General features: G+C 40.6%; 1 long non-coding RNA gene across 7 annotated transcripts in view; it reads right to left on the bottom strand.

Annotated features, from left to right (window-relative positions):
- LOC140700553 (uncharacterized) overlaps positions 1 to 26454 on the bottom strand; it is a 77887-nt gene that overhangs the window by 25651 nt on the left and 25782 nt on the right. For all 7 annotated transcript variants that reach the window (XR_012078963.1, XR_012078957.1, XR_012078959.1 and 4 more), the window contains one exon: positions 9833 to 9942. This is a non-coding gene — a long non-coding RNA (uncharacterized lncRNA). The remainder of the gene's footprint in view (positions 1 to 9832; positions 9943 to 26454) is intronic.

Raw genomic sequence — 26454 nt, 5'->3', positions numbered from 1 at the left:
CATTTATACCATTTTACAAACCTCTCCCTGTTTCCTCCACCTCCCAGCCCCAGCACAGCCACCTTTTAAGTTTTATAGCCTTCTTCTGAAATCCCATTTTAAGTAGTAGACACTTCTGGGGTGAAGAGTGGATTCCTGTAGACCGATGTGCCCTGGGTTCCTATGGTTTAGTAGCAGTGCTTTTCAAGCTTTTTTGAGCACGGTGCACAAAAGGAATGAACATTATTTTGACTCTGCACCTATATAACTATTACATATGTGTATTATAACTAAAAACACTTCCCCAAATAATATTTTCTTTTATATATGCAATGGATTTTCATGTTTTAATGTATTTTAGACTAGTTGCTATGAACCCACTAACACAGTGGTTATGAATGGACACCATGGAGGAAGACCAGCTGGGATCAGATCTGAGTCTGGATACATACCAGTTGTATGACCTTGGAAGCATTATTTAACCTATAATAATAGGTTAAATAATAATAATGGATTGTGATGGTTATGTGTCAATTTGATTGGGCTCAAAGATGCCCAGAAATCTGGTAAAACATTATTTCTGGATATGTCTGTGAGGCTGTCTGCAGAAGAGATTATCATTTGAATCTAGAGACTGAGTGAAGCAGATCATTTGCACTGATGTGGGTGGGCATCAGTCAACTCACTGGGGGCTTGAATAGAACGGAAATGTGGGGAGAGTGTGAATTTGCTCTCTCTGCTTAAGCTGAGGCATCCATTTTTCTCCTGCCCTTGGACACTGGCACTCCTGGTTCTCTGGTCTTTGAACTTACAACATGACTTCAACAATCATCCCCTCAATTCTCAGGCCTTTGAACTTGGCCTGTATCACACCACTCACTTCCCTGGGTCTCCAGCTTGCAGATGCCAGATCAGGGGACTTCTCAGCCTCCATGATCATATAAACCAATTCCTATAATAAATCTCTCGTGTATATCTTCATCTATATCATATGGGTTTTGTTTCTCTGCAGAACCCTGACCAACATAAGGACATTGTGAACATTAAATAAATAAATATTACGTGAAAATCACTGACACATTAATAAATGTTACCTCTTATTTTGTGAGGCCCTTAGCATAATGTGTCACATAGATGGGGCACATTAACAGTGACTGACATACAGAAAGTGCTCCACAAATATTAGCCACTGTGGTAGTAGGTATTTATTATAATTACTAAGTATAGGACAATTGGCTAGGACTTTTGCATGACCTTGGAGTAAAGTAAAACAAAGTTCTGAAAGTAAAACAAAGGAATTTAGAAAATACTTGAATAAATGAGAAGAGATGAAATAGTATAAAAATTTTTGTAGAGACACAAACATTCTTACTACTTTGGGATCATAGCCCACGCCATTTCCTTTTGTAACTTAATATCAAAAAATGTCATGTAATTATTTGTTTATTCTCTTATTTTAGACTCTTTATCTCGCTAGACTGTCAAGTCTTTCAGGGCTGAGACCCTGTCCATTAATTCACCACTGTGTTTTCTTAGCCTAGAGCTGTGACTTTTACATAGAAGTCCCTCTACAAATTACTACTTGTTGAATGAATAAAGAAATGAATGGACAAGCATTATTAGTTTATTTGTATCCATATGTTACAGTAATTGTTCAATTTAGTAAAAGCTATAGTCTTGTGGATTAGTGGTTGTCAGTGAATAGAACTCTTCCCTAAAATTTACTCACTACCCACTTTTCAAAATCATGGAACCCATATGAAAGAGAGAGAGAGAAAACATACAATGTGCTTTTTTAAACCCTAAAAGAAAAGCTAGATTTGGAGAAATTTGACCTTTCTCTGTGAAGCACATCATCCCAGGCTTGGGACATCTCCTGAGAACTCTAAATGCCCTTGTGAGGTAGGGCTCAAAGATGAAGTTGGGACTTGCAGCTGCTTAAGGCTAGGAAGTTGGTAGCCCACGAATGCCCACTCCAACCATGAGCCCGGAGAAGGGAGAGAAGCTGAATGAAATGACATCACCTAAATCTTCTATCCGTGTGTTTTTGCTTTTGACTTCCTCTATTGATCTGGGCAAAAGTACAGAAGAAACTGGCAGGAGAAGAAAAGTACTGAAATCCAAGAGGGAAAAGACCTATGAGATTATGACACATTGTTTCTTGCTTTTGTTTCCAGCTTCTTTTCATGCCCAGTTGGCATTCCATCCTCAACCTCTCTCATTTTCATTTCTGTTAATAGAAGAGAATTCTGTTGATTCTGTTCATTGTGCTAATGTAAGGGAATTACAAAGTGGGAATTCTCCAAAGCATTGAGGGATCATGATTCAGGGTACAATGGCCCCGATTCACCTCTCTAAGTGGGAGATAATAGGATGAACAAGGTCTTGAGATAAATAAGCCAATTATATAGTTTTGTTGAATGCCTACTGCTTACCTAATATTGTACAGAGGAGGAAGAAACAGAAGATTCAGTCCTTTTCAATGAGCTATGAAGCTTTCTCTCTAGTAGGAGAGGATTGACTAAAACATGAAAGACATAAGGCACTGAGGGTCAGATTTGTTCCTTATTTATCCGTGATTCCCCATACTTAGCACCGGCCCAGCACGCAGTAGGTAAATGTTGGTGATTAACGGATGAGTAGATTAAAGTGGTACAAGCGTAACCCTTGGCATTGGGCAGACTTAGACCTCAAATCTGGCATTTTCTAGATATGTGATTCTACATAACTTGCTTGATTTCTCTAAGTGCTAGCTTTCAAAACTTTCCTCATCTTATCCTAAACACAGAAATTATAAAGATGAAGTGGATTAGAGCTTTATGTTTTATTACTGTATTATTTAATTACTTTATTTTGGTGCAGAGGAGGTAAGTACGTTCATTTATTTTTAGAAGAGGTACTGGGGATTGAACGCAGGACCTCATACATGCTAAGAATGCACTCTACCGCTTGAACTATACCCTCTCCCCTGAGGTGGATTAGAGATAAAACATCTAGTGCAGTTCCTGACAAGGACTGGCTGCTCAAACACAGTTTCGCCTATGGTTGTGTTGAGATCATGCCTTCGTTCACACTCAGCATGGCTAGTTCCCAGTTCTAAATGTGAAGATGCCTGGACAAAGGGGGAAGCAGAGCATAATTCTTATGTTTATCTAGAAGTAGGGGTATGGGCTGTCCCCAGTTCAAATATGCTCCTCAAATATCTCCCCCACTCATGCTCTGCTGATCTCGGATCCAACCCTGAGCTGCTTCTTGGGTAATACTGATCCCTGGCAGAACACTAAAGGTTAGCCCAATTTGCACCCAGATAAAGAACAGACAGCCCAGTCCTATGAGGCGAACAGGTAGTAGGGTAATACTAAAGGCTTACAAGGCAGGCACCGAAGTTTACATGGTTGAAAGAAAATACACTTTGCCGGCGAATCCTGAGTTCAAGTCCAAGTCATGCAGTATCCTAGATACATGCATTAAGACACGTTACTTAATCTTTCTGAACCACAGATGTTAAATGTAGATATTATCCCTAAGTTTGCTGTAAAAATTAAGTGACATGATGCATAATGCATTTAACACAGCTACTGGCACGGAATAACTACCCAACGCCAGATTTTAGTATTTTTTGCTCCTCTAGACTTGATATTAGAACCCTACAGTGAGTGCGCCCATTATGCCCTCTTAGACTATTTCTAAAAATACTTTAATTTCACACTGCTTCATTGAGCACTAATATTTCTCAACCTTCTAAATCAGAAGCCTTTTTAGTTTGTGAAAAATTGATCATTTCTGTCACTGGACCCCAGAAACTCTCAACTTGTGAAATAGTTAAACTTTCCTTCTTGAACTGAAGAAACTTCATCAACGGCCATTACCAGCTGTGGCAATGACTTCCTTCAAAGCCTCTAGAGGGCAATTTCCTCCTAAATTTCATCTGACTTGTGATTCCAATTTAGCCAGAATTATGAAATGTCCCTTCAAATTAAGTAAACCACAGCAGTCCCTGTGCTATCTGCAGGATGACAATATATCCCATTAGCCTTGCTCTGCAGATTTCAGTGAAATCCAAACTCATCTGTGATCGTCCCACGACCGGCACAGTTGCCCTTGATCAGCACCTAAAGTCTATCAATAGAAAGGCGGCCCCAGCCAGCAATAGAGTGTTAACTTGCAAAAAGAGAAACCTACAGTTCGTGATTATTTATTGAGATGTTGAAGTCTCTAGACACAAATCAAGATACAGAAAACAGAAAATTAGGGGACTCCACCATTGTTAGTGAACTCTCTCAAGAGAGGGTAGAAATATTACATAAATATCATGTGATTCTGTGTTCATAAATGGAAAGAATTGTATTTGAGGACAGGAAAGTGAAACATTTGATATTGTTATCCAGGAAAAGAAGTTTTCAGACATGTTAGCTAAAGAAGTGGATCGTGCCACATGGCATTACAGAGGAGAAGGTATCTCACACGGCTAATCTATGCCAATCTGCTGGGCGTCCTTTGTTTATATCACATAATCCTTTCTACAACTCTATAAAAAACTATTATCTCAATTTTAAAAATGAGTTGAATTGAGGTTAAGAAAAGTGGAATAGTCCATCCAAGGGCACAGAGGTAGAGATGGAGGAATTAGGATGGGGATGTAGGTCCATTGTGCTGTAGAATCTACACCTCAGGTTGTCTATGATGCTAAAAGGCAGACAAATAAAGCATCAGAAGCATTATTTCCTTGAGGACAAGAGCTAAAGAAGGATAATTTTCAATTCAATGTCAAAGTTAATTCAACTCAATTCTTTAAGAATTTTTTTTTTATTGAAGTATAGTTGATTAACAATGCTGTGCTAGTTTCTAGTGCACAGCATAGTGATTTAGTTTTATACATATATATATTCTTTTTCATATACTTTTCCATTATAGATTACTGCAAGATACTGAATATAGTTCCCTGTGCTATACGGTAGGACCTTGTTGTTTATTTATTTTATATATAGTGGTTGTATCTGATAATCCCAAACTCCTAATTTATCCCTCCCCTATGCCACCAACCCCACCCCAGCTTATCCCCCTGATAACCATCAGTTTGTTTTCTCTGTCTGTGAGTCTGTTTCTGTTTCATAAAAAAGTTTTAAGTAACTGCAATCACAGAATTCTATCAGTTGCCCCAGAGAAGCTATGTATCTTAAGGTTTATACCTGTGGGTTCTAGGGTCAGATTCTCTTTGTATTTGAATCTCTAATCTGTTTCTTGCTAGCTGTGTAAACTCAAAGAAAGAAACTTAATGCCCAGTGTCTGTAAAATAAATATAAAAACAATTACCTTGCACATTTTCCATGCAGATTAAATGAGATGGTATGTAAAAGCAAAGAACATTGCCTGGCATAGTGTGCACTCAACACATGGTGGCTGTTGTTATTCCATCTTTAATACAAAGCTACCTTACAAATTAACATAATGTAAATGAAATGGTTGAATTATTCAGTGGAAATATTATTTATTGTGAGAGGAGAACAGAGTAAGAGTGGACAAGCACTGCTTATTCAGGACAAGGAAAAAGTTGAACCCAATCATCATTCCTCTTCCAGAGTTACAAGAGAACATTCTAGAACAAGGTGTATTAGGTGGACTCCCCCATGGTATGGCTGAGAGCCATAGAGCCAACAGATGGGGAGGGGAAAGGCTCTTACCTGCCTGTGTTAAAATTTTCTATTATTATTTATTCAAAATATCAGAGGGCAAAGCTTTCACTACAGCTTGTGGCGATGAACATTGACTGGGGAAATCTAGTGGGCAGCAGTCATCCAAAGCTACTCTGAAGGTGTGGATCATCCCAAGAACAGTATTGCTCTCCTTCGGAATCTGATGCTCCTGTTCTTTAAGGACCCTGCTTAGCTGCCAGCTGAGGTGCAACACACCCTTTTTAAAGAAGTAGTTCATCCAGGACAGTTTCCTCAATTCTGATCAATAGTTTTGTTGGGAAATATTTTGCCACTCATGGCCACAGAAATGCTTACAAGTGCCCCCAGACTCCTACAATCCATGCTGTCCCACATCCTCTGGGCCCCTAATCTAGATTAGCTGAATCTGGCCCTATTTAATCAGAGGCAAGAAACGGGATCCCAGTGGTAGAAACAGGGCCGTGGAGAACCTCCAGAACACTGAGAAGTGGCCCCTGCCAATCCTGCACACATCCCAGCCCCATTTCATGTTAAAGATGATACATGCCCTGGACTCTTTTGGCCATTACCTCCGCGTGCCTTGCTGTCATTTCATTCCCTAAGCAGAAGGTAGCTATGTGGAACCCTACTAAGCCAATCTATCTCTGTATGGAGCAGTCTCATGCAGGAAATGATCACCATCTTCAGCAGATTCCATATGAAGATGAGAGAGGTCATCTACTGTACAGCACAGGGAACTACATTCAATTTCTTATAATAAGCGATAATGGAAAAGAATCTGAAAAAAATATATGTATGTATATGTTTAACTGAATCACTTTGCTGTGCACCTGAAACCACCATTGTAAATCAACTACACATTGAAAAAAAAATTTTTTTAAGGGGGTAAAAAGGGGAAAAAAAGATGAGCAAGGTCAGCCTGAACTTGGATGCCAAAGAGCTTCTGTAGAAGGTCCCTGACACACAAACCTGGAATCCCTGAGTACTCTTACTCCTCCCCAGGCTGAGATTACTCCCTTAGCCAGTCCTTTCCCACCCTGTTTTGGGCTCTTTGTTTTTTTTTTCTCTCTCCTTTTCCCTCTCTCTCCCTCTTCTTTGCTGCAGGCTCCACATACCTCGGCAAATTATTAATACATTTCCCATTTTGTACTTTCTTTTTAATTTGCCTTCTTCCCACTGTGATCCTGAGCCCAACTGCACATGTTTCATTCTCATTGGTGTCTTCTCCCCATGCAAACTTCTACTTGGCATCTCTTCCAAAGCTTATTTTCAGTTTTTTGAAATGCTCACAGGAAGCAAGGTAAGCTTGGAAGGCAAGCCCTGACATTCAAAGCATCCTGGAATATTTATCCCAACTGGGTTCTTATTCTCAAGATGTTTGCTTTGCTTTTGTTGTTAGCAGATGACTGGAGTGAAGAAAAGGAAGATTGTGTGATTGCTGATCTTGGTCTTCGGAGGCTGGTACTTCCATGGGAACAGCTTATTTGTTTACAGACAGGGTCCTTGGGGTGGTTACCATTGGTGGTTGCTGTGGCAGCTTCAACACCATCAGCAGGGACTCATCTCCACCCTGTCTTTTCCCCACACTTCCCTCCTCTCTTTATCCAGACCCTAGTTACCAGGAAAAAAAAATAGAAAACCAAAATGTTTAAGTAGACCTCTTTGTTAACAGAAGAGCTCATCTGCTGTGGTTAAGCCTGCACTTGTAGAATTAAACTCAGCTACTTGCCTCCATTTCTAAACACCCCACTCCGTCAAAGCCGAGGACAAATGAATCTGCTCCATGTTTAATCAGCCTTTATGCTGGCTGTGTACCTGACACCACACCGTCCCATAGGAAATGCCAGCTTTCCAGATTGGCTATGGCTTAGACCTACCTGTGGCTGATACCAAGGCAAGTTTAGCATCATAGGGCTTAGGATGAACAGAGCTGGCTGTCACTAGGTACTATGCCTAGTTTCTAGTGTTCCTGGGGATAAACTGAAGCCTGGATCCCCTGGTTTCATTACCTAACACCAAAGGCAGCACCAGCCCATCTGACTGGCTTTAGCCGTATTGTTTTCTTTCCTCAGTCCTAATAACCTAGCCCTTTTCAACCAGAGCGGACCCCTGTATCAAGACAAACTGATCTCCTTCTTGCATTTAAAACGCTGGCACCAAAAATTGATCATGCTACACCTGAGTCTTTTTGTAGTTGACTGCTGGAATATGGACAGTAGTTGAATGAACCTGAAGATAGACCAAGTTGTATTAATATTAAAAGATAACCTGAATTAGATGCTTTGGACTCTGGGTCTTCCTAGAATGGAAACTTTTCCAGAGGCATTTTTCCTAATATTTTTCAGTAGCTTAAGAAACTATAAGCAGAAACGTTTTAAAACAAGTCATCACTTTTGTAGGTCAAAGTCCTTGGAAGCTGTGCCTTTCACACTGTGTCCTGCTCACTATTTCCCATGACACAGAGGTTAGAAAAGGGGGGGTTGGATACCATACCTTTACGCCAGTGAAATATAATGACTAAACAATTTAAAGACAATCACAGATCCCAGGTGACCAGGCTTCTCGGTGTTAAATGACTATGGACTCATTTAAGTGTTTGCTCAGAGAGGGCCAGAAGTCTATAATGGATCATGCAAGTCAGAGTTAAGTAATGGTTCACCACAGTCTGGTTAATAGTTAGACAAGCTGTTCACATTTGATTAGAATTTTCTTTTCCATTGCTATAATTGTATGATAATTAACTCAACAGAATTACATCTCATTTGGGGAAAATATGTACATTTTGAAGTTTCAGGAGTAACAGATTCCACATGCCACAAAAAAGTCTGCAATTATACTATGGGTCTCCCACTCAGCCATAAAGTATGAACTGCTAGGTGTGCGCCTTGTGAGTTCTTGTCTCTAAAGGAGATGGTGAGTTTCGTTAGTTCTGACTTCTTCCGAAGGCTCTATGCACAAAAGTACCCTACCCAGACAGCTGCTGATAGATTAGAATTGCCAAGTGGCAAACAGCATGAACATCTAACATAATTTGACTTTGGAGTTCAATGTGAGATGGAGCACACGAGCACGAGGCTTCCCGAAAAGAAAAAGCATCTATTAAAAAAGGCACGAAGCCTTGATCAGGTGTTTTACATAATGAAAGGAAATTCTTTTAAAGCAGATGGCAAGGTATCGGAATGGATGTCCAAATTAAGTCATTTGCAAGTTGGCCATACTGATAGCCATGGAGATCTTGTCCCTCCACTGACTGTCTATAAACTTATGCCTATCACATGTCACAACTAATGATCACTTAACTGTCTCATGGTTATACTAATTTCTAGAGTTGCTTGTATCTTTAAAGAGTGACAAGACACTTTAAGAGCAGGAACTCATGTCTGTTTCCTCCCAAACTTGCTAGTTCAGTGCTAGTCCGTGGTCTAGTGCCTAATACACATGTTGAGTCACCCTTCAGGTTTCCTGGTCAGTATCATTTTTTTTCTAAGAAGCCATCCTTGACCACCAGTATTGGGTAAGTTGTCTGCTCTCTACTTCTAGAGCTTCCTGGATTTAAACTTAACAAAAATAGGACTCCTATATTAAAATTATTGTCTTGCTTGTCTATAGTTTGTTTTTAAAAAGGAGTTTTTAGTGAATAAATATCAAAGCTTTCTCTTCTAGCCAACAGTAAGAATCATAAGAGGATCCTTGATAAACAAAGTATATCTACCCATTGATCTCCTGGCTAAAACTTGGTATGCCTCTCCCACCAAGTTCCAGGAACCTTACCACATCAAGATTTAGAAAGCTAAACACACTCTCGTAGGATGTCAGTAATGAGCTGTTGAAATGGGAGGAAGGATGGACAGGGTGGGGAGAAGAGAAGTCTGAGATTTCTGAGAGGCCAGTGTAATCTTGCTTGATGAAGCAGATAGCAAACACTTACCACCCTCAACTGTTGTCGACTCTAACTGTATCTCCTCCTCCAGGGACCTTTGGGTCCTAGGCTCACTGATGGGCTTCCTATACTTGTGCTGATAAAGTGCAGTCAAAACAGCACTGGTTTTCCTGTTCTTTGCCTATCAGAGAATTCTAGGGACTTTATAACCTCAACCAAAATCCTGAAGGTTTGAGTAGATGAATGTTCTGGAATCATTGATGGCATTCCCTGTTCTCCCTCCCACACCATGAATTTGTACCTCTCTCATTGAAATTCTTCTCTCTCTCATCCATTTCTATCTCAGCACGGACTGAACTCCTCTTTGTCTCTCTGGTCCAAACCTGGATACAAATCCCTTTCTTCATTTCTCTGTAGAATAATAGATTGGTATTTTGAACAAACACTTTATGGAAAAATGACCCAATCCAATGCAGGTATGAGTTCATTATATAGTTCATCTTACCAAGTGTATTTTTTCTGATTCTATACATCCCAGGAGATGCAGTGAAGAGTATGTACACCCCAAACTCCTACTCCTAACATAATTACATTCCTGAGAGTGTTTGGCACAGCTGTCACTCTGGTTCCTCCTTCCCAGCCTGGCTGTCAGCCATGTGGCCTGAGGACACCATCTTGCCCCTCCAGCACCCACATGTAGAACTACTTATTTATTATATCCTTCCAACAAAAAATGTCAATGCAGTAAATGACAACATTTGAGCATTCAGACCTGGCAGTCACCTAGGGCCTTTCCACTGAGCTGCTGTTTCCTGATGGAGGGTCCAAACTGGTGCATAAAAAATAATTTGCAAGGAGGTAGCCTACCTGTGATCCCCTTGAGCAAACCGATTCTTCCACTTCTGAATGATCATCCATCCTTCACACATCTAGAGAATTCTAAATAACTCACTGAAGGGGGCACCATCACCTACATACCTAGAGGACTGATACTTCACTAAACCACCTAGCTGTACTGTTACCAGGACATACTTACGATAAGCAGGTGCACTACTATGTTTTAGGTATCTTAGGTTTAGGGACACTATGGCAGTGATACTTGCAATGTCCTACTGATCAGGCTATTAATTTAAAGAATTGTAACTATTAAACATACGAATGCCTATAATAGTAGCCATTATACTCTCTACACACTTGTTAATGTTTCTGTCTCCTTAAAACCAGGAGCCACTTGAAATTAGAAATTAGGTCTTTTTAAAAATTTTTCATTTCCCTCACCCAACATCGTGTCTGACACTCAGTTAGCCCTCAGTAAATGTTTGATTAATTAACAAATGAATACATGAAGTAATTAATTGTCGGATACAAAGCAACTTTGCTTTCTATAGTCAGTACTGTTTAAATTTAGATTAAGAAAAACATGAGCACATTTGGGCAAAGCTTAGTGATGGAATGTCCTAAACGCATGTGGGAAGGTGGTGTTGGTTTGGAAGCACAGGCAGAAGGATGAAAACCTGGGTTTGACCGTTTTGGCAAGTTGATTTTTTTTTTTCTGTAAAATAGGGATAATAATTCTTATGTCATCAGGCTGTTAAATAAAATAATGCTTGTAAAGACCTTAACCTGAGACTGGGCACACAGTCCGCATTCATAAAATGGAAGCCTCTGCTGTTGTCATCGGTGTGTCAGGGTAACAAGAGCAGGCAAGTGACAGATAAAGGGGCTCTTAGTTGAGAGATGCCTGTATCTAAGGAAAGCATCATCTGAGGCATCCGTCTTTGGAGAGCTGGTCTCACCATTGACCAAAGTTAACCATTAAATATTTCATCTCTAGGGATATTGACAAGAGTCAAATGGAGTCCCTTAAGCAGAACTGAGGGTTTGGAATGGACCCATAAAAACTGGGCTCAGTACAGAGGCCTGTGATCCCATGGCCAGGAAGAGAGGTCTCGCTCTCAGCAAGGAGCACCATGTCCCCACTTCCAGGGCAATGGGTTTATACTAAGTCCCAGTAGATAATAAGAAGTGTGTGAAGTAGTAAGCACTCTCTGACTGAGGTGGTGAAAAATCCACTGGGGATCCATGAAAGGGGTCAGCCGTGGAATGAAATGGGAGGAGCTAAAGAGAGCGGAGGCAAGCTGACAGATACCAAGACCGGCACAAAGCACTTCGTGCCTAAGGGATGACCATAGCGTCAGGGTGGTGGTTTGTGGTTGAAGCTGGACAGAGGAAAATCCTGCATGGCCAGGCCCTCTTCATATGACACTGGGCATCCATGAAATTGAAATCAAGTTCAAGGTGAAATCACGTTTGTATGACCAACAATAGTGCACCAATCAAAATGTACATCCAAGCCCAGGATGTAGTGAGAAATCAGAAATACAAGACAGCATCGAATGCTTATAGAAACATGGTGTAGAAGTCCCAAGAAAGAAGATTTGGAGAAAAATACCACAGAAAAAAAAAAGTGTTAGGGGCACACATCATGCCTCAGGGTCAAGTTGTCCTAAAGAGACATGCCCCAAAATATGTTCTTCCTATAATTAAACTGTGAGAAGCTCCAGGAAAAAGAAGAATGTTTCTATGTTCAAGTAACTGAGAAATGCTATACACTGCATCCCTTTGAAGAGAGCTTTCATATAACATTAGATATTAGTGACATGAGAAATCCCTCTCAAAAGAATGCTTACATTTATTTAATCTAACATTTCCCAATCTTCTGAGGTCACCATTTTCTTTTCATAGTACCTAGTATTCTGTGAAATAAACTTTGGGAAATTCTGGCCCCGGACCACCCACACTCAAGCAACTACATGTTTTTGATTTCCTCACTTGAATAACAGAGATACCAAAAATATGATAGCAAAGCACAAGGATCAAATAAGGTAATGTATGTTAAACATCATGAAAAGCAACCAACCTGCTCCATGGTATTTGGAAACAATGGACGTTAACAAGAAGAACAATTGAGAATCATGGTCGCTAAGAAGACTGTAATATTACTATGATAGCTGGTGTAGCATTGAAACATTAGCACTAGTACTCTTCAGATTATGTTAGCTAGTATATTTTGCATCTCTGTCCTCTATTCAAGAATATGTTAAGCACATCCTCCAGGGGTCCCACACTGTAAAACAGTATGAACCATTCCTTGTTCCCTCCTCATATCAAACATGTCTGAGCACTGTCAACTCTCAGTTTAGAAGATCTCCCTTTCTGTGGTCATCCAAATCCCGTCTTGTTTTCAAAAGCAACACCACTTTGAGTGGCAAATGGAAAACAAAACCAAAATTAAACAAAAGGCTTATCCCTTTTCTTTCCTTCAGGTCCTCAATGGATGGGAAGAATCAGATCAAACAGAAAAATCTTGGAACAGAAACTTAGAGAAGAGTGTGACACAGGAAGGCTTCTCTCCCATACACACCCCAATACATACATCTCAGTGACAGGGTCATTACAGACCTTGCATAAGGTTAAGTTCTAGAGATTCAAATGTTGAGTTTTCAATAGCCCCAGCCTTCTCCCTAGAACTTGAGACTCTTAGACCCATTGGCTTGTATGACATCTCCAACTGGATGTCCAAATCAAACTCTTGATTGACCCTCCTGCTGCCACCAGGCTACCAAACTTCTTGTCCCTTGGTCATTGGGTAAAGACAGTAAGCAGCAACTGAAGTCTATCTCTGCTCAACCAGAAGCCTTGGTGTCATCTTTGACGTCTCTTTCTCTCTCACACCACTTCCAATTCTTCAACCAAACCTGTCAGTTCTATTATCAAAATATAACAGGGAAGAACAAATCAGACTCCATAGTAGATCTGTTCCTTTGCCTCTATCCCTGTGCTCTGTTTCCTGGGCTGGTTCTATGCCTTTTATAAAAGAATGTTGCCTGTAGCCTGAAATATACAGGAGAGCCTATTCTCAAGGCTCTGACTTTTCAGAGTATTAACACTTCCCCATTCATATAAATATAAAAAGTTTCAGAATAGAGAATAATATTTGTTTTGTTGGAGGTTTACAGTGACACCATGATCTGACCCATATGGACAGCTGCAAGAACAAAGGATTCTGACACCAAGAAGTTTGCAACAACCAACCACACCCCCTCCCCATTTTATCAGTATAAAAGGAGCCTGAATTCTGACTTGAGGAAGGTGGTTCTCCAGGACATTAGTCTGCCATTTTCTCTGTCTGCCAGCTTTCCAAATAAAGTCGTTATTCCTTGCCCCAACACCTCATCTCCCAACTTATTGGCCTGTTGTGTGGTGAGCAGAATGAGTTTGGACTTGGTAACAAAAATATCTGCCCTCTACTCACATGTGAGCCGCCACCATCTTTTACCCAGATTACAACACTTTGCTGTTAACTGACTTCCACCCCATGATCCTGCTAACATGTTAGTCTTCTAATGCTGGCCCTCCGGTAGCTTCTCAGATCACTCACCGTATAATCAAAGGTCCTCACCACGGCCCCCAGAGGCCTGCATCCTCCAACCTCTCACCCCATCTCATCACATCTCTGACTCTCCTCCCACTCCTATTCGTCTCCACTCACTTGTCTCTGGCCTTCCTGCTTTACCTGGAACATTCAGGAATGTTCCCACTTCTAGAACTGTTTGAAGATTAAATGGTTGATAAATATAAAGCACTTGGAGTGGCATCATACTCATAGGAAGTCTGAGTTAATATTGTATCACCACTGTTTGAAGCCCCTATATCTTTTTGTTTTTAACTTTCTCTTTAGATTTTCACCACATCATGTGTCATGGGTAGTGTTTTAAAGAGGCATTCAGAAATGTCCCTGCCTCAGAGCATTTCCTCCAAATATTCCCTCTGCCTAAATATTCTTCCCCGAGAAAGCTACATGTCCTCAGACTCACTGCCTTAAGAGCTCTACTAAAATCATCCTATCCATAAGTCCTTCCTGGTCACAATGTACAAAATAACACTCACAACACATGATGTGGTGAAACTATAAAGAGGAAAACCAGAAAGTCAAAGGAAGTCCAAATAGTTATGACATAATGTTAACTGAGACATTTTAAGACATGACCCTAAGAGCATTACATGAACTGATCACTTAATCCTCACAACAGTTTTGTGGGATAGACAACATCGTTAATCCCATTTTTAGAGAAGAAATTTAGGACACATAAAATTCACTAACCTGCACAAGACCACACAGCTGAAAACTAGATGCTCAGGCTGGGATTTAAACCCAGGACTTTATTCTTGTAATAATCTTTAATGAAAAAGAAAGTGAAAACAAATATACGTATATATACAGATGACTGGGACATTAGGCTGTACACCAGAAATCGCACATTGTAACTGATTATACTTCAATTTAAAAAAAGTTATTAAGTGAATTTTGGAGAAAACCAAGAATAAATACATAAATTGATGGGCACTGTGTTTATCCACAGCATGGCCTTTATGTCTTGCTGATCTTTCCATTTTAGTGCACATTGATCCCATCTTTCACTGAGTCACAATGTTTTGTTGAGCACCTACTATGTGACATGGTATAGTCATGGGAAAAGATAAAGGTAAGAGATTAATTTGGAGTGGTAGCCAGGGATCAGATTGCATATGACTTAGTAAGTGCTATTCCAAGTGTGATGAGAAGACGTTGGAGTGATATGACTTCATTTGCATCTTACATGGAGCACCCTGGTTGCCTTGTGGTTGATAAATAGTTCCTGGAACAAGGATGCCTATGGTGAAGTTGGTGAGAATTGGTCAGATTCACAGTATATTTTAGAGGAAAAACTAGGAGAATTTGCTGGTGGATTGAACATATGTCTCCCATGTTCTTTTCAGTTGCTCCATTATATTGCACAATACGAATCCTCCATTGTTATTTAACTCATCTTTAATGCACTTCTCTGCCTTTTTTTTAAATTACAAAATGTGCTAGAATGTTTGTCCTTATTCGTGGTTCTTTACACACGTGTGAGTATTTCTATAGGGCTGTGAAGTGAAATGGCTGGGTCTTAGAGTACATGAAAGTTTAATCTTAACAGATCCTGACAAGAAAGTCTCTAAACCATGTGTACTAATCAGCCTGTGCCAATTGATATTCTTTCATTCCTCTCTTTAAAATGTGTTGACAATGTGATTTCAAGGTGACATTGAAAACAGGCGCTCTCCCTGTTTTCCCAGTCTGTCTGCAGGTGATGCCGAGACCCAACCTCACCTACACACCAGTGATAAGATGGTCCTTATTGTATCACTGCCCCCACCTCGTTCAGTCATTTCAATGCCCAAACAAACTCCCACTTTTATTTGCAACTGTCCATTCTGGGCAAAGTTGAGAAATCAGAGAGAGAAAGAGGAGGTGTGATGACTTTCCAAGGAAATTGTAACTGCTGCGTTTAGCTACCCTTATAAATATCTGAATACACAAAGAGCCCTTGCAAGTCCAGTTATTTCCTCGTCAAGAAAGTGTCTTTTCACAGCATTGGTACAAGGTCAGGCACTGCCTTCAGGGGTGGTTAAGAGCAGGTTGTCCTGTAATTAACTGATTATCTACAAAACACTAGTAAGGCACGTGTTTCCTCTAACCTTGAATATCACTCAGTACCTAGGTGCTTATTGACCTGTAAGTTGAGGGCTTTCAAGGAAAAGAGATAACTGTGCCTAATAATCTTTCTTACCAAGATTTCATAACCCTCTACTATCTAGCACACTCACTCATAGATTGCCTATCAACAACACACTGTAGACTTCTGATAAACAGTGCTTTGGACACTTTCTAAACTTTCTCTCATTAACTCTTTCAAACTCACATGCCTGGGAGTCAGGCAGGCAGAGATATATTGTTCTAAGTTTACTTAAGGTCAACGTGAGGAATGGAAAGGTTAATTGACTTGACCAAGGTCAGAAAATAAGCTTTAAAGAGAATCAAGAACAGAATTCACCTCTCTGGAAATGTTTCCAGTCTAGTGTGGAAAATGTTAAATAAGGTATATTTCTCTAACTCTGCACTGTTCTTTTCCAAAATCTTATCCCCCAGTAGCTATTTCACCATTCTAATTATTCTCAACTATGTTTTCACATCATGACATACACAGAAAGTGGCAGTGCTTGTGTGAGTCATGAGGGTAAATGAATGAAGATGTCTGTGGTCCCAGGCGACCATCTTGGAACCCTAGTCATCCCACATCCTGCTAGACTATCCTGAAGAGTGGAGGGATCAGAATTTCTGACAACTATAATCCATTTGAGTCAAACCAATGAGGAAGCATTCACTATTCCTATACATTTAGCTTCATGCAAAGAACAACCTTCCTCTGCCTAGGGGAAGATGTAAAAGTATGGCAGGGCCTGAAAAATCGAGATTATGTGTGTGCTAGAGGATCTTGTAGGCCTGGGGGTCACAGTGGCTCCTTGTTGGATCTGTAGGAGACTGGGGTTTGGCAGATGGAGCGGAGGACAAGGTCACCATCTCAGATACGGGAGAGGAGCTGTGGGACTATGGAAAGGAATGCCAGTGGGACAGAAAGCAGACACCTAATATAAAAGAAATTCCTTAGGAATTGGTGACCATCCATGTGGAGTGTTGTAGGCAAGGAAGTCAAGGATGTCTTCAGGAAGGTTAGCCTTTAAAAGCTTCTCCCTAATGTTCCTTTCTCTATACTTCAACACATCATCCCAAATCTTACCTAGTTATCTTTCTAACATAAAAATGTGATCACACTTTCTGTGAAAGCTTTGATGGTTTATTGTTTGGCATAAGAAAACCTGGGCATGCAAGATCCTTCAAAACTAGGGCCTGAGCTTTTCAATACCTTCTGGATGGTCTTTGTTCTTCCTTTTAACTTGTTCTCTGCCTGATAAACTCCTCAAGACTCTACTTGAATGTCACTTCCTCTGTAAAAATTTTCCCCTAGTCTACCAAGCACATGAATTTTCTCCCTTCCTTTTCCTCCTACAGGACCTTGTACTTCTTGCATATTAACTAATAATTTGTGTAAGTTCTGTCTCTTCCACTGGACAATGGAATTTCCCCCCAAGATCAATGCTAAGACTTAACACCCAGCATCTAACACAGTACCTGGAACATAATAGGTACTCCAGAGTGTTTATTGGAAGAATTAAGTAAATAGATCTTTCATGTTCAATAATGTTTAAGGACTAAGAAAAGTATGATTCCTTCCATTCTGTAACAACCTGCTAGAAGCTGACATCAGTGTTGCTGTGGATTGGCTTCAAGTCATACATGATTTTGAATCTCATTTGTGACTAAGATTTTAGGTGAGTTTATTATATCTTGAAGCCTCCTTCCTCTCACCTGCAGAATGAATACAATGATACTAAGCTTACAAAGTTGAGGTGAGAACCAGTGTTTTCCTAATATTTGCCACATATCAGGATGTTCTGTAAATATTTCTTCCTCTCTGCTTTTCTTCATTGAAGCCACTTTAAATGCAAATGAAAAAATGCTTCTTTTACAATTCGTCTTTATTCACATCTCAATCTACTCTTTTATAAAGCTCACACATTTGCTTTTGTAGTTATTTATCCAGGAGAATACAGCATATTAAGGTACATATGTATAGTTGTACCTTTAAGTATATAAACCAATTTTTAAAAAATGGCATTCCCCAAGAAAGATATTATTGTTGCTAAATATTCATATAGGAATAATATATAAATGGTTAAAATGAGGTCTTATTATAGTAATAACCTGAGAGATAATAAAATATGGAATTTAAGAGCTTGGACTAGGAATAAAGAATAAACTTAGATTTGAATTCTGACACTACCCCTTTCAAGAAAATCTGACTTCCGATGCTTCAGTTTCCTCAACTGTATTCTGAACATAATAAAATAGGTTTAACTCATAGGTTCATTGTGAGGACTAAAAGAGCTACAGGATGTAATGCACATGGCACAGAGCCCAGCACATGGTACACTCAATGGCTCTTATTTTTATGGTTCCAATTATTATTATTTCTCTGGCTTTCACCCACACTTACTACTGCAGACTTTCAGGCTCCTGATAATCCCACCCACATATTCTGAGCATCCCACGGGGCATCCCCAATGTGCCTAGGCACATGACAACCCATCTTCACCCACAGGAAGGGGAAATAGGGCCTCTGGGTGAAGAAAGGGTGTGACCACAGCAGATCATGCTGGAAGCCGTGTGACTTTTCCTTGTTAACTCCACCAGTGCCAGAAATACAGTCATCCTTCCTTGTGACCCTCTACCACCCTCCTACCCTCTGAGTACTGCTGCAGCGGACATAGCCATCGACAAGCACTGTCACCCCAAATCCCCCTGAGTCCTGGGTATTTCCAGTGTACAACAGCTCTAGATGTGTCAAAGTGGCACTGAGTTCTGTGCCAATGTGCAGAGAATGCTTTGCCACCATCTGTTGTGTTACTCTTGTGACATAGACATAAAAATGGTTTTGTCTCGTGGCTCAATATTTTATAGGGCTTTTAGTGTGTGGGATGTCAAGGTTAAGGTTGTAGGTTGGGGGAAAATCTGAATGACTGAAGGGCTCTTCTATTAGAATCACTCTTATTCCCTTTCCAATAACAGAGTCAGATTACTAGACAGAGCCAATTTGTTTATCTCTCTTTCCTTAGAAGAGACAGTCACTCTAGTTAGCATGCCTCAAACTTTCCCACCCAAGTTCTATACACAGTGAGCCTGAACCCCATGTGTCTGGGAACAGAGCCAAAAATAGCCTGACATGAGAGCAAAATCTCTTTGATGTCTCATCTTTTATCTTAGGGAAAAAATTGTATGAAGTTGGCATCCTCTTCATGGTATTATGTTAATATAAAATAATGGCATTCTTCTCCAATTTTTTTAATCCATTTCACAGCTTTGGGTTCCCTCTGGAATACCACACCAACTTCAACAGGACTCATATCTCATGTTAGGATCCCTGATCAGCCTTGGAATAAATGAGTTCTCTCCCAGGAGATGCCTCCTTTGTTAGCACTTGGTTGAAAATAGATTTCTGGCATGCTCTTTCCACTCATTTGTCAAAAATGCCCTGACATGGCTGAATCCCAGCCATAAACACAACTTAAGGTTAAACTTGACTACCCCGTCCCCCAGCAGATCTAGGCCCTGCCTCAGAGACATCATGAGGAACCTCAGTTTTTATCCTACCATCTGCCTGTGCATTTGCTGGGTAAACGTGAGGCTCTATTGGCTGTGGAGTCAAAAGCAGAAGGATTGCCGTGCATGATTACTGATGGAAACCACATTTCTTCAAAGCATGGGCATCCACAAGGGGAGCATTTGATAAATGTATCTTAGAGATAATGACTTGCGTGGAAGTCTAGCTTTCTACAAAGAAAATTTGGGTTATCCAAAGACATTCAGGGCCTTCCAGAAAATAAAACCCATTCGATTAGTTCTCTCCATGGGCTTAAGCGTATGAAAGTAATGGATCCATATAAATTATTGCATTCCATATTCACACCAATTAAAAATTCCTCAGATGGTTCAGTCAATGGCCCATATGTATTATAGTTCTAGCGACTCCCATCGCTTTCATAGATGCAAGTCAACCATATGCAGTGACACAGGCTGTGCCAGAAGCACCAAAATAGTCTTTGGAAATGAATGCCTCTGCATCGTGGCTTATAAAAAATACCTGTTCATTATAAATGTAAGTCCACTCAGCCCAGGATTAGCTGAATGACATGAAGCTAATTTCTGAAATGCAGCTAGATTCCAGAGCTAAACGCACTGGGCAAAGACTTAATGAAAAACTAATAAGGTTATGTCCTGTTACCATTATCTGCAAATTCATGTGGTTTTCCACGAAATAAGTGGAGATCGGTGCAGTCCTCTGAGATGTTGAGGTTTATCGCTCTCTTGTTGGTTCTGCTTAGAAAGGCCAACCTCCATGAAAAGGAGTGAAACACTGATACAGGCTACAGCATACACATTGTGCCAAGTGAAAGAAGCCACTCACATAGGATATGATTCCATTTATATGAAATCTCCAAAACAGGCAAATCCATGGTGACAGAAAGTAGATTACTGGTTGCCAGGGGCCAGGAGAGAAGAAAGCAGGGATTGGCTGCTAATGAGTGGGGCTTTCTCTTTGGAGTGATGAAAGAGTTACAAAATTATATAGTGGCAATTGTTGTGCAACTCTGTGAGTATCCTGGAAACCACTGGACCGTACGTTTTAAAAGAGTAAATTTTATGGTAAGGGAATTAAATCTCAATAAAGCTGTTACGAAGGAAAAGCAAAAGTCCAACCAGGGTGTGATATGAAGTGGAGCCTAGGAATGGGGAAGGATGAACCTTGGCCAAAAATAAAAACAAAAAACAAACAAACAAACAAACAAACAAACAAACAAACACCAAAACGCCTGATCACAACCGAAATCCTCAGAAGAGCTACACCGGACCCACCCATTCTTGGACAAGCTTCCAGAATGAAGTTCATAATCATTCTGCGACTTCACAGTTTTCATTCCTCGTATCCAAAGGGTGACAGTCGTTAAGTTACTAAGATGTAAGATGTCATTTCCTTTCTTTCTTTGTTTCTTTTTCCCTCCCCCGTATTGAATTTTCTAGTAATTTTGAGTCAGGTGGAGAGGAGTCCGCTCTGCTTGCGCTGTTCATTATGGAAATTGATTTGACCCTCATTTGCATCTATTTGCACCGCCATCAAGCTGATTTAGAATCAGAGGGTGGTTGCAACCTCCTCGGAAGCTGGCAGATTTGCTCTAAAAACAGATTTGCCCTGGAACTTTCCAACCAGCTCTGAAGAACTTGTTCTCTTGCCCTTTTGATTTCTGCACAACATGGGCAGAGTTTCAGAGAAATACAACTCGTGGTAAAGGAAAGAAAGGAAACCTTTGTTGCCTTCTGCTATAAATAGCCTCCATTCCCTTGCCTTCCCTCCACGCTGCTAGTCAACCCTGCAATCCTGGGTTGCACATCAGAAATAAATACGTTGGTCTATGGAGCCATGGCCCCAGGCAAGCTTGCCAGCCCACAACTGGCAGCAGAGGAGTTAAATCTGAAACAGTCTAATATGACCAGAGCACAACAATGATCCCCGCTGGACTGATTCACACGTTCCCCACGAGCCGCAGGAAGGAACAAGGTGCAGCCCTGCAACCTGGACCAGTGTGCCAAGTACAGTGATCAGAATCGAGGAGAACGCAGACTCCACCTGCCTTTGCCATTCCTGCCTCTCCTCTTTCATCCCTCTTTCCTCCACAGCCCCAGGGCTGACTTCTTGTTTTCCATTCGACGACTCCTCACCCCAGCCCTGTTTGGTTCCTTCATGCATCCCGTGGCCGCCATCCTCACCTCCCCTGTGCAACCTGCACTCTCTTTTATTGTAAGGGGAGACCTTTATTACTGTGTATGATTGTAAAATACTGAATTTCCATTGGAAAAAAATTTGGTTTATATAAAAGGGGAAGTAAGCGGGTGTAAAAATTAACTGTATTCACCATGCAGAGAAACTCACTGGTACTTTGAATGCAGAGTCTTCAAATTCAAAGAGAATATATTTTCTTTAAATGAAACATATGAGACATATCTATTTTTCACTTAGAAACCCATCTTGTGCATCTTTCCATTTCAATAAATATAGATCTACACTACCATTTTTAGCAATCTCTATAAATGTATCCATAATTTGCACACTTAGTCTGTTTCTTCTTGATTCATATATATATATATATATATATTCATAGATAATGTACACATTCACAGTTTTTTTTTTCCTTATCCCTAAATTTATCCATGAGGCCCTCGTTCTATCTGCAAGTTATCCAAATTTCCCCAGTCGCACCTGACATCTGGGCCTCCTGCTGCACCAAACAGTCTGCTCATCAGAAGTTACCCATCCTCGGCCTTATTCTTCAAGACCCTATTCCATTTGATGCTAACTGGAAAACTGTGAGAAGTAAAGTGAACTAATGGGTTCACTGGTACAGTGGCTTTTATTTGGTTTCAACAGATAATCGAAGCAGGATGGGCTTTAAAAATAACCTGATACAGCATTTCCCCAAGCTGTCAGTTCATAAGAAACTAAGGTGGGGTGCAGGGGTTTGGGTGAGTATTAAAAAATCCAGAGAGTTCAGTGTGATGAGTTCGGAATGGAGTCTGGAAAATTGTCATTTAACAAGCCCTCTATGTAATGATTTTGATCAGTCAGATTTTTGAAACCCTAATTTTATCCAATATCTTGACCTTTCATATGAGGTAACAGAGGATCAAAAATTTGTCATGTCTACATGCACAATTAGGATAGGAACTGGGGTATTGTCTCTATTTTCCTATCCCCAAACCTGTCATCTTTTCACTGTGCCAGAGCATCTTATTCCAAAAAAAAAAAAATATGTTAGAACAAAGGACTTTTAAATAGAATATTATAACAGGAAGGATTTTTGCCTGGTACAAAGTGACAATTCTGGAACTCAAAGTGGGCTAAAGGGAGATTGACTTTGTGGCAAAAAGAGGTCTTTTGTTGGCTTTGAAATCATATATAATGCAAATGGCTGCTTACATTTTGTGTGTGTACGTGTGTATGCAGGTATGTGTGTGCACCTATGCTGGTCTTAGCAAAAAATAATTACAGTGAAACATGATTATAGAACCAACCGTATAAGAACAAAGGTTTTAAAGACCTATTCCTAGAATTACCTCCAATGAGGTAAAAAAATACCAGTGCTAATACAGAAAGGCAGAATCTAATCAAAAGCAAATTTTCCTTTCATTGGAGTCTATCTTCATCCACGCAGAGCTGTTTCAGCAGGATTTTCAACTTTCACTAGGAATGTGGAACACAGAACACGCACAGACAGAAAGAAGACGTCTTACAAGCCAGGTGTTCAATGGTGGGCTACTTATCTGCTTTGGTGGCCCATTCGATTGTGGTATTTATACATAAGTATCTGGAAGGATTCTTTAATTCAAGATTGTATAAAGGTAATGTAAGTGGTCATTTAAAATGCCCTAAGCTCATGGAGTTGGAACTGTGATGGAAACCTTCCAGTTTCCCAAAAGACAGTGGTCCTGCCAGCGGGCAAAACTTCAGGTGCTACACTCTGTTGCCTACTTGGTGTGGGAGGAAAAATAGACATACTAGTTTTCACGGTTCCCGTTATGGGTTGAATCCAGTCCCTCCAAAATTTATATGTTGAAATCTCAACACTCAGTGCCTCAGAATGTGACCTTATTTGGAAATAGAGCCATCACATATCTAATTACTTAAGTCAAATGAGGTCATAGTAGAGTAAGCTGGGCCTTTAAGGCAATATGACCAGTGTCCTTATAAAAAGGGGAAATTTGAACACAGAGCTGGACACATACAGGAAGAGTGCCATGTGGAGACTGGAGTTACACTGCCACAAGCCAGAAAACCCCCAGAAACTAGAAGAGAGGCCCAGAATAGATCCTATCCTGGAGTTTTCACAGGGAATCTGGCCCTGCTGGCAACTCAGTCTTGAACTTCTAGCCTCCAAAACGGTGAGACAGTTCATTTCTGTTGTTTACTCAGTCTGTGCTTCTTTGTTACAGCATTGCTAAGAAGCTAATACTGCACCCTTCAGAACACAGCCTTCAACCAGACGACATTTTTTAAGCCAAGGACAATCCAACAAATTCACAACATTCACTGGCTTAACTGTACAAAAGCTTAATGGATTCGCGAATCCTAATGCCAAAAGAGAAACAATTGAAACAAGGTTCTGATCCTGATTCTCTTGAAATAAAAGCTGACTGTTCCCCTTCAGTCATTCCATGTTCCTTTTGCAGCTGCTCTAACAGGCAGAGGAGGGTCATTGTACCTGCAGGCATGGTTAATCCTGAGTCACTGGGTTGTTGCGATCAAAGATTACAAGGAGGACCATGTGTGGAACATAGGATGTCACCTGGATACCTCTTAGTCCCCACTTTCCCAATAGTAACAATGAATGGAAAACTGAATCAACCCCCTCCTCACATCCTCCCTAAACGATAAGATCCCTAAGGATGCAAAACTACAGGACTGAAGGTTCAGGTCACCACCCATCCAGCCAAGGTGCTGCCCAAAGGCATGAGGATCCTGAAATGTGAGGCAGGAGATGTGAGTGATGATTGCCAAACTGGACCTCAGGACCAGCTACTGAAGCAGGACTGAAGCAGCTGAACGTGACGATTACTTACTTTCTCTTTTTCTGCGACTTTATCTGATGACCAGTGGCTAATGTTTTCAGTTTCAAGTAGAAGAATGAACAAACCAACATCACCCCTACAATAATACAGTAGCAACTTTATCCATCTCCTGTGTTTGGGCCATACATTTTTTTAATGGGCGAAGGACAAGAATAGTTGCCGGGGGGCCAGAGGCATTGGCTGTGCAGCTGCTTATCTCTTTGTCTCTCCAGATGTGCTCACTGCCCTTCCCGGCCTGGCTCTGCACCCTGTTCTTTGCCTCGGGAGGCTCATCTGTAGGTGTTGCATGGATAGATTCTCGTATCTCTGGGTTCCTGTGGGGGTCGCCCAATGGGGAGCACTGGCAAGAACCCAGATACAGAGAAGAGAAAGAATCATGCTATTTTCTTTACTTCTACTAAGTCAGAGTGTTTGATTGGCTACATTCTCATCAGATGATCAGAGGGCCTAGCCAGTGTCCCTCATGTCATATTTCTTTCTTTCGAGTTCCAGCAACTATTCTCTTTCCCTGCCTGTTTATGCCTAGAAATGGTCATGGTGCCCCTCTAAGACCCACACTTTAATAGTCCCTGGTAAATGCTCCTTATTCTTTGTGGTTTCCCAGTATCTTTGAAAGCACTTTCTTTATTAAACAGTCTTCAAATCACTTGATTTGAATCTGCTGTCACTTATTTGCCAGGACTCTGATGGCACAGAAACTCCAGCTTGTTTAACTATATGTATAATATCAACAAATTACATTTGGCAAACTCAAATTGCATCCAAAATGGAATTCTCATTTTAATTTCCAAGTTTTCCTTCCCAAGAAATTGATGAAAACCTGTAGCTGGCCGTGGCTCAGTCCAGTAGAGACTTGTGTTCTGCTGGGTGTGGCTGTGCTCCTCTGGCCCTCAGTGCTGAGACCTGGGCTGCCTCTGTTCGAATACCCAGACTATTTTTCTATTCAAGTTGATTTTTTGGAGTCAGTCTGCAGTCCTTTCAAGTTTTAGTCATTAGGTTTCATTTGGACTACTTACTTCTTTATCTATGGTGTTTCTAAAGTTTATTCTGCCTCCAATGATGTATTTGAAAAAGTTCTGACCAGGTATTACTTTTACCCGGGCAATGGCTTTATTTCCACCTCTCTCCCTATGGTCTCCCTCCTCCTCCCTTTCAGTGCTCTTCCTCCTTCCCTTCTCCTCTCCTCTCCTCTCGCCTCCATGCTCTGGTTCTATAATTTCACAGAGCAGTGGTGGAAGAGCATCTCATTCTCTTTCTGTTAAGGAAAGAGTAACTTTTGTATCAAGAACTATACTGGAAGGAGTCACACCCTCTTTAACAGTGGCTGTAGCTTCTGCGGGTGTTACTGTTAAATTATTATACATGTAGTTTCAGGGAAACTAACTACAACCTCCCTGCTAGTGAATTTATGTAAGAACCCTTCACTTAGTATATCGACTGTTAAAGAGATACTGCCCCTGCAGCATTTGTCATAAATATGAGACATTTGAGGATAAGAAGATGCATTTTGGTCTATGAGGCACTTCACCATCACCCTCATCAATGATACTTGAAGAGACAACATTTTTAGAAGATAATTGTTTGAATCACATTTTGGGGCTAGAGACAGGCTTGGGGTGGGTTCTTGAGTTTCCATGACAAGCAAAACATACTCTTCCAATGGCAATGACTCAGAGCTTGTCCTTTTCTCCGGAAGCTGCTCAATTCAACTTCACTCTCATTCAATTCCTGGAGATACATGGAACACTTAGTATATGTAC

Source organism: Vicugna pacos, chromosome 2, assembly GCF_048564905.1.
Source record: "Vicugna pacos chromosome 2, VicPac4, whole genome shotgun sequence".
NCBI classification, from domain to species: domain Eukaryota; kingdom Metazoa; phylum Chordata; class Mammalia; order Artiodactyla; family Camelidae; genus Vicugna; species Vicugna pacos.
The sequence above is the reverse complement of the archived record's forward strand: the minus strand, read 5'-3'. Positions and strand labels throughout refer to the sequence as shown.